Raw genomic sequence first — 6,416 nt, 5'->3', positions numbered from 1 at the left:
TTCGCAGATGTGGTGTAACGTATATGGATTTGTCCGAACGCAGTGACGCCTCCTTGAGCTACTGACACTGACACTGAAAACAGACACGTATAATGTACAGCATGACTGTTCAATTAACGAATGTTGTAAACCTCCCCCCCACTCGCTTATTATATTATTATATTATTATTATTATGGTATTTATATAGCGCTAAATCTTGTGCAGAGACAAATCAAAGCGCTTTCGCACCAGTCATTCACACGCATGCATAACTCTAAAACTGTAGAAACTAAAGACAAGGAAGAGGCAGGGAAGGGAGGCTATTTTGGGAAGAGGTGGGTTTTAAGGCCAGACTTGAAAGAGCTGAGTGCGGAGACTTGACGAAGCGAAAGAGGAAGTTCATTCCAATTGCAAGGTCCAGAGACAGAGAAAGAACGGCGGCCAACAGTCGAGTGTTTGAATCTGGGTATCAACATCAACGTCAACAACAACAAAAACAAACAAACAAACAAAACAACACAAACACCCCCCCCCCACACACACACACACACACACACACACACCAAGAATTCAAAACAAACATGTAAAACATACAACTAGACCAGCTAAAAAACTGATGTTACCCATCTTTATTGCCGTCTGAACAACAACAACAACAACACAAAACAAACTTGTAAAACACAGTTGAATCAAATAATCTATATAACACAAATAAGCAAATGAATAAGTTATAAAAATTAAAAAAATAACAACAATAAAAATAAACAAAACAAAATAAAACAAATAAACTTGACACAAGGTAAGTAAATAAGGCCAAGCAAGTGAGAAAAAAAAAGAAAGAGAAAAAACAACCAGCACACGCACGCACGCACGCACACAAACACGCACGCACGCACGCACACACACACACACACACACACACACACACAATCTCTCTCTACCCCCACCCTCTCTCTCTCTCTCTCTCTCTCTCTCTCTCTCTCTCTCTCTCTATACAGATATTATATATTCACAAGATCAGAACTTGAAATGAATGCTCAGTCTGTAAAGATAAGTACACGTTAACAAGTGACTTGTAAAGAAAATAAAAGAATTTCATCAGCTGGCTAGAGAGAGAGAGAGAGAGAGAGAGAGAGAGAGAGAGAGAGTATAGCATAAGTGACAGAGAGACAGGATATGACAGAAGAGAGAGAGAGAAAGAGAGAGAGAGAGAGATGACAAATGACAAATGTTTTATTGAGGGTAGGATGGATAAGCTGGAAGCTTCTTTACACAATGCCCTCACACACACACACACACACACACACACACACACACACACACACAGACACGCGCGCGCGCACGCGCGCGCAATATAATACATGAAATAAGTGTGAATAAATAAATGACATAGAGCAAATCAAATAGATAATGACAGTTACATAGACGGATGAATCAAAAAGACAGAGACAGAGACAGACAGACCGACCGACCATACAAGAGTTTATTGAAAGACAAACAGGATGTACATTTTGAATGCGCTCGCTATTTTAAGATTGAAATAAAACATGCCGTGCAAACCGCATCGTGACAAATTGCTTTCATGGCAGGAATTCCTTTACGCATTCGTAATGCATTTCAGTACCCCTCCCTCCCCCCAAGCCCCCCACACACCCCGACCTTCCCCCCTCCTCCTCCTCTCCCTCCCTCTCTCCCTTTCTTTCTCTGTCGACACTAGCCGGCAATATTAAAAATTAATCTCTCCTTACATAGTCTGTGGGGCTGGTTATGTAGAAACTTATGTAGAAACATCTTTTAAAAAAATTTTTTTTAATGAAAAAAGTGAACTCAACTTAAAACAAAACAACAAACGATTTTTTTTTCTTTTTTCTTTTTTTTTTTCTTCTTTTTTTTTTCTTTCTATGAATCGTTCAAAATCGACACCACTATATCCAAAGACGTACTGACGATGATTCAATATCAATGAAAGTTATGCTCTCTCTCTCTCTCTCTCTCTCTCTCTCTCTCTTTCTCCTTTTCCTGTATATGGAATAATAAAATTAATACCTGTGGATGAATATTTTCATGTGTGTTTTTTTGTTTTGTTGTTGTTGTTGTTTTTGTTTGTTTGTTTTTTTGTTGGTTTTTTTTTGTTTGTTTGTTTTTTTGTTGTTGTTGGGGTTTTTTTCCTGCCTCGATGGCTGGATGTAAATCAAAACAAACAAACAAACAAAAAACAACAACAACAACAACAACAAAACAATTTAAAAAAAAAAAAAAAAAAAGAAAGAAAGAAAAAGAAGTAGTAATGCTTATTCCATTACCCTCTTGAAAAATAAGATTAGTTTCGTTTCGTTTCGTTTCCGCTCTCTCTCTCTCTCTCCCTCTCTCTCTCTCTCTCTCTCTCAGCCACCTTCAAAAAACATTGCCTTTCCCACCTTATGCCATAATGCGTAATGTAAATCGTTCATTTTTATGATACTGTTTGTCAAAATGTGTATGGTTGACTGAGAACCTTCCTCACCCTCTATCCCCCATTCTGGTCTGTGGTGCGGTGTGTGTTGTGTGCGTTTGTTTCTTTCATTTTGTTCATTTTTGACTCGCTTGTGTAAACAAAGTGAGTCTATGTTTTAACCCGGTGTTCGGTTGTGTGTGTGTGTGTGTATGTGTGTGTGTGTGTGTGTGTCTGTGGTAAACTTTAACATTGACATTTTCTCTGCAAATACTTTGTCAGTTGACACCAAATTAGGCATAAAAATAGGAAAAATTCAGTTCTTTTCAGTCATCTTGTTTAAAACAATATTACAGCTCTGGGATGGGCACAATTTTTTTTTTAAATGAAGCCTAATTATATGCAAACTGCATTTACTGTTATATTTATATTTTTTTGTATTCTCTAAACTTGGCACTTTGATCTGATATTCTGACCCAACAACAAGAGCAGTCATTATTATCATTTTTTGTTCAAACAGGAACTTCCTTTGCTAAGCATGGAAGTTTTATTTATTTTGCAAACGTTTTGGTGCAGATAGTAAAAAAGGGAAATTACTCTGTAATTAATGCTAGGGGACTTAATTTGCTTTAAACTGATATGTCTCATCTTAAACATTACATTTTGAAATTATACTCAATACATAAAAAGCTTGGATTTTTTTAAAGTGTATCACAAGTGAGTCTTGAAGGCCTTGCTTCTCTTGTTTCCTATTCATTTTACTAACGCCATACTTATGTCTGTATGTCGTGTGTGTGTGTGTGTGTGTGTGTGTGTGTGTGTGTGTGTTCTTTTTTTTTTCTTTCTCTTTTTAAGATATTTTTTTGGATTTTTTCCCTCCTCTGTTATGTATTTCTACCAACACCATGCTTTAATCTTATTTAGTATTGTGTAGTGTAGACCCTATTCAGGACGGGGACTGGATGTAAAATAAAAAAAAAATTTTTTTAAAGTACACCAGTGCTTATCTATTATCCTCTCCTCGAAATAAAGAATTTGTCTTGTCTTGTCTTGTCTCTGTATGCGTGCGTGCGTGCGTGCGTGTGTGCGTGCGTGCGTGCGCGCGCGCGTGTGTGTGTGTGTCGTTGTTGTACTGTAGTGGGCTCATACAGTTCACAACTTTATTAAAAACTTAAAAGGGTACATAATGCATGTGCATATAGGTAAGTAAGATTCAATTCTGTGATAAACTACACACCAGCATTGGGAGTCTTTTTTCCTCTTTCTAAAACAGAAGAAATAAAGAAAAGAATAAAAGGGAAAAAAAGCCGGCTTAGTACCTCAATACCTACATACAACTGAGGACACACACACACACACACACACACACACACACACACACACACATCTATAAACTTTTTTTTTCCATATATATTATGTTGTAACCTTGAACTTTGACTCCTGACCTTCTGTCTTTAATCAGGTTTCGCTTTTACCACCAAAAAAAAAAAAAGTACCATTCATAAAAACTTTTTTTTCCAAGACCTTCTCTTTGAAGCATTTCCTGTCAATACCTTGTGTCATTTTGTGACCTTCAACTTTAACCTCTGATTTTGAATTTCTTTATGAATCATATGCTATACCAATGACTGGTCACAAATGACAAAGTTTGATCAAGACTGGATGCAAGATGACGTCTCTTTCGCACGATTTTGTCAAACAATGACCCTGACCTTTGACCTCTCACCCTACCTACCATAATCATGTTTGGTTTCAATGCCACTTGTAGCAGCCGAGAAAAATTCCAACTTTAAAGTTTACTTTAAAGTCCCCCACCCCCACCCCCACCCCCTCCACACACACACACACACACACACACACACACACACACACACACCAGATCATTACATTGACTCGCTTTGTTTACGCACGTGAAAACAAAAAAACAAAAACAAAAAAAAATAGAAAAGGAAAAAAGAGAAATGAGAAAGAAACGAAAAGAAGAGAGCACGGCGCCTGGTGGGTAAAGGGTGAAGATTTTTACGATCTCCCAGGTCAACATATGTGCAGACCTGCTAGTGCCTGAACCCCCTTCGTGTGTCAGTATAAGCAAGCAGAACATCAAATATGCACGTTAAAGATCCTGTAATCCATGTCAGCGTTCGGTAGGTTATGTAAAAACAAGAACTTACCCAGCATGCACACCCCCGAAAGCGGAGCATGGCTGCCTATATGGCGGGGTAAAAACGGTCATACACGTAAAAGCCTATCCGTGTGCATACGAGTGAACGTGCCAGGGGAGTTGCAGCCCACGAACGAAGAAGAAGAAGTAAAGATTTCCAAACCACTCACCTACCACTATTTTTGTGTATGTAGACTTCTAACTTGCAGACGAATGTTCTTGTTGTTGATGCCGTTGTTGCTACTCCTGTTGTTGTTGTTGTTGTTGCTGCTGCTGTTGTTGTTGTTGTAGCTTCTCCGCCGACCTGACGCACAAAACAAGAATAGCACAGGCTGGCACAAGAACAGGAAAATCCCGAGCTGACAAACGGTGAGAGCTGAGAGATGTGTAATGCATGGAGACAAGCCACGTTACGTTGACGACAACAACAGTCGCGGCAACCACCGCAAGTGAGATGGAGACGACAGAGAGAGGGAGGAGGGGGCGTGGAGGGGGGTGAGGGGAGGGTGTCGGGGGGGGGGAGGGATTTTGTGTTGGGGAAGAAAAGGGGGGTATGAGGGCAAGGGGGGGTTGTCGGGGGATGGGGAGGGGGGAGGGAGAGGTTAAGTGTGGGGTTGGGGTGAGGGTGGGGAAGGTGGGTATGGGGCCTAGGAACGGGAGAAGGTTTGGGGGATGGGGGTGGGGGGATAGGGGGTGGGTGGGATTTAATCTGCATAGGGGGTGGAGTCATTTATTGGGGAGGCGTGCCCTCTCTCTCTCTCTCTCTGTTTTTTCTTTCTTTTTCTTTGGGGTGCAGGGTAATTTGGGAGATGGTGTGTGTGTGTGTGTGTGTGTCGGGGCTCGTGTACGTTTATGTCAGTGTATTTGTTTGCGCTTTCATATCTGTGAAACTGCATGTTTGTTGCATATCTGTTATGCATGGGTGTGTGTGTGTGTGTGTGTGTGTGTGTGTGTGTGTGCATGTTTTACATGTATTTGCTTTTTTCTCATCGTTATTATCTTTTTATTTTATTGTTTTTTTATTTCTGCTTCTTCTTCTTCTTCTTCTTATTATTATTATTATTATTATTATTATTATTATCTTCTTTTTTTTCTTCTCAAGGCCTGACTAAGCGCGTTGGGTTACGGTGCTGGTCAGGCATCTGCTTGGCAGGTGTAGTGTAGCGTATATGGATTTGTCCGAACGCAGTGACACCTCCTTGAGCTACTGATACTGATACTGATACTATGTATCTTAATATTATGACTTTGTATTATTGTGTAGTGTGGGGATTGGATGTTTTAAAAAAATATATTAAAAAAGCAACAACAAGAAGAAAAGCATGTCAGTGCTTTTCGATTGTCATCGAAAATAAAGAAACACACACACACACACACACTCTCTCTCTCTCTCTCTCTCTCTCTTTCATTTTTTTCATCTCTCTTTTCCTCCCCATCCCTCTCTCTCTCCCTTCCTCACTGTCTCTCTTTTTCTTCCTCCTGCCTTCCCCCCCCCCTCTCTCTCTCTCTCTCTGTCTCTCCTCTCTCTCTCTCCCTGCTCTCTCTTTCCCTTCCACCCTCTCTTTCCCCACCCCCTTTCTCTCTATCTCTTCCTCCACCACCACCCCTCTCTCTCTCCCTCCCCTCCCTCTCTGTCTCTTCCTCCCGCCTTCCTCCCCCTCTCTCTCTCTGTCTCTCCTCTCTCTCTCTCTCCCTGCTCTCTCTTTCCCTCCCACCCTCTCTTTCCCCACCCCCTCTCTCTCTTTTTTCCTTCTCCCCCATCTCTCCCTCCCTCCCTATCTCTTCCTCCCTCTCTCTCTCTCTCCCTCTCTCTCTGTCTCTTTCTTCTCTCTCCCCTGCTCTAT

General features: G+C 40.8%; 1 protein-coding gene across 1 annotated transcript in view; it reads right to left on the bottom strand.

The window, feature by feature from the left end:
* LOC143277782 (uncharacterized) overlaps window positions 1-4,813 on the bottom strand; it is a 29,364-nt gene extending 24,551 nt beyond the window's left edge. Inside the window, exon 1 of the mRNA XM_076582683.1 lies at window positions 4,747-4,813. The gene's annotated coding sequence lies outside the window, so the exon portion shown is untranslated. The remainder of the gene's footprint in view (window positions 1-4,746) is intronic.
* Window positions 4,814-6,416: the final 1,603 nt, after the last annotated feature.

The sequence above is a fragment of the Babylonia areolata genome, chromosome 35, assembly GCF_041734735.1.
Source record: "Babylonia areolata isolate BAREFJ2019XMU chromosome 35, ASM4173473v1, whole genome shotgun sequence".
Taxonomy (NCBI): domain Eukaryota; kingdom Metazoa; phylum Mollusca; class Gastropoda; order Neogastropoda; family Buccinidae; genus Babylonia; species Babylonia areolata.
The sequence above is the reverse complement of the archived record's forward strand: the minus strand, read 5'-3'. Positions and strand labels throughout refer to the sequence as shown.